At 38.2% G+C, this 3,110-nt stretch overlaps 1 pseudogene; it reads right to left on the bottom strand.

The window, feature by feature from the left end:
- Positions 1-649: 649 nt before the first annotated feature.
- Positions 650-1,584, bottom strand: LOC135231824 (olfactory receptor 4C15-like; annotated as a pseudogene).
- Between the last annotated feature and the right edge of the window lie 1,526 nt (positions 1,585-3,110).

Genomic DNA, 3,110 nt, shown 5'->3' with positions numbered 1-3,110 from the left:
GCTGGGAAATGTCTTTTAGCTAGGAAGAAATATGCCTTAAACAAACAAACAAACAAACATTGCCATCCCTTGAATTCTGACTCGGAAAGTTTCCAGATTTGTGATCTTTATAAGGAAAGCAGACTGCCACATCTTTCTGCTGTAGAGCAGGAGATGGTTTCGAACAAATACTCCTTACATCAGCAGCCGAGGGCTTACTTACAGTGTCTCTAGGGCTGCTCAACTACGATCAGTACTCTAAAAGTAAACTTTTTTTTTTTTTTTCAGTTAAAATAGCTTCAGGAAGTTTCTATTCCTGATATCTAAGATATTTTTTTCCTTCTTTCCATAAAGGTTTTTCAAAGTATGGTTTGAATGGCAAGAAGCTTAATAATCTGATTCCTGTCTTTTAGTGAATTCTTTTCATTATTTTATTCTAAACAAACATAAAATTCAACTCTCCTCAGATTCCCTAAGACGATACTGAGCTGCCAACTCCAAGATATGAGTGACCTGAGGGTGGAAATAGCATTTCCTGACCTACGCATTAGTATTTTTCTGTTGCATTACATTACATTCAGCAAAACAGGTTCCAGCCCCTATAAAGTATTTGGTCAAGCCCATTTTGATTTCTTTCCTCCTGAAATTTAATTTTTTTAAGTTTGGTGTTTTATTTTTCATCAGAAACCGCCACCAATCTGGTCCACAATTTCCTCATGGCATTTTTCACTTCCTTATTCCTGAAAGTATAAATCAAAGGATTGAGCAAGGGAGTTACAAAGGTGTAAACTATGGCCACCATCTTGTCGAAGGAGAAAGCAGATGGAGGTCGGGCATACACAATTATGCATGGGACAAAGAATAAAACCATGACAGTAATGTGAGATCCACAGGTTGAGAGAGCTTTCCTTCGACCTTCAGAGCTATGAGTTCTTAGCGAGAGCCAGATGACACAATAGGAGATGAGCAACAAGGAGAAGATTATGATGCAGATAAACCCACTACTGCCAACAACCAAAAGGCTAAGGATGTGAGTGTCAGTGCAGGCAAGCTTCAATAATGGGTTCAAATCACATAGGAAGTGATCGATAACATTGGGGCCACAGAAGGGCAGCTGGAAAATAAAGACAATTTGTATCACCGAACGTAAGAAGCCTCCTGTCCAGGCTACCCCCGTCAGGATACCACAGAGCCTCCAGTTCATAATAGAGGGGTAGTGCAATGGCTTGCAAATGGCCACATAGCGGTCATAGGCCATGGCGGTGAGGATAATCACCTCCACTCCAGCAAAGAAGTGCCAGCAAAGAGCTGGGTCATGCAGCCCTTGAAGGAGATGGTTTTCTTCTCATAGAGAGAGTCCACGATCATCTTTGGTGCAAATGCAGAGGAATAGCAGGCATCCAGGAAGGACAGGAAAGCCAGAAAGAAGTACATGGGGGATCCCAGGAGTTTCGGGCTGCTGACAATGGTCACCACAACGAGCAAATTGGCCCCAACAGTTGCCATGTAGCAAAACAAAAATACAACAAATTCTATTTTTTGAACACTTGGGTTCCATGAAAGACCCAAGAGGATGAATTCAGTTACAAAGCTTTCGTTTTGCATATTTTGGAGGAAAAAGTGGAAGCTACCACAGTGACCATGTAGAATCCAAAATTATGAGAAAGATGTTTGTCTCAAACGAGTTTATGATATTGGCATAGTCATCAATGTATCGGTGAATCTATAAGCAAAATTATTTTAAGTCCTTTGTTCTTGTTCAAAATACAAAAAAAAGAAATTTCTTGAGCTATGAGCCAGAGCTGAGGTTAAACCCTTTAAAACAGTCAGAGTTTTAATATGTGGGAATGGAAACATTCATATGTGGTAGGGATGACAAATAGTTTTTAAAGTGGGTGCCAGCTTTGACTTGTTAGGAGTGGCTACCTAGAGTGAAATGTTGAGGAGGATTCTGAAGCACATCCAAGATCTGAGGAAAGGAGGACTATAATGTATTAGTTATGCCTTCCATTGACATGGCATGGGAACCAGGATGACTTGCATGGGAGATGCATCTCTCCCCAGGAGACTGCCTTATCTACAAATAAAAGAACAGATAACATGTATTTTAAGAGACATTTGGAAGCCATGCCCACTCTCCCAAATGTTTCTTTAAAAGTTTGAGCGGAACTGGGACTTTAAGATGGAGTACTTCATTCCGTATAAAAAATAAAGACCAAGGGAAAAAGTGCCTAACTGTATGCTTAAAGAAAATGAGTATATATTAAGTGTTGTTTTTTTTAATTCATCATTTTAAAATGAAAACTGAAACTGACAAAAATAATAATACCTACTTTAAAATGTTGTGTTGTTGACTAAGTGAAATAACTCAAGGAAAGTAATTGCTCAGTGCCTAGTTTCTAAAATACAGTCCATATTAGATTTTATTACCCCTAATAACCCCAATTTGGGAGGTTAAGTTAAAAAATTAACAAAAGGTATATCTGGGATTTTCTGGCTCCAAAGTCAAAGTCCATTCCACTGGATCAATAACAAGCGGTGAGAACGTTTCTTTTCTGGGAGAACTTCAGAGCAAGGATGGCCGTTCTACAGTCTCCACATACCTCTCAAGGTTAAAACCTTCTGATTCATTTGTTCGTGTTTAAATTAGACACCTCCAGGAAAAGAAACTCCACATGATTTATAATCAGAAGGTAATGGCCCTATCATATAAATAAATATCAAATACATATACAAAGGGCAACAACCATGGAAGTGAAGAATAGAAACAACATATTCAACGTAATCCAGTCTTAAGACTTTATTAATTCTTAACCAATTGTTTAAACAAAGTGACCTAACATGATCAAGTGCAACTCCTCAAGGTATATTCATTTCAAAATTATATAATGTTATTGTAAAACAGTAAATACATGGCTTACCAAAGCATCTGACAAGACTATGATGAGGGCCAATTTTGAAAATGTGAAAGTGTTGGTTATCCCAAAGAACTGTTGCAAACTGTGGTTATTATTATCTCACTCAATAAACCAGCTGCTTTCCCCATAGAAAGCATTTCCACGATTCAACCAGATAATTATTTCAACTTCTTACTTCATTTTCCATGGGTAGACAAGCATTGAAGAATGAGC

The sequence above is a fragment of the Loxodonta africana genome, chromosome 7 (genome assembly GCF_030014295.1).
Source record: "Loxodonta africana isolate mLoxAfr1 chromosome 7, mLoxAfr1.hap2, whole genome shotgun sequence".
NCBI lineage: Eukaryota > Metazoa > Chordata > Mammalia > Proboscidea > Elephantidae > Loxodonta > Loxodonta africana.
Note: the sequence above shows the minus strand (reverse complement) of the source record. Positions and strands in the feature narration are given on the sequence as shown.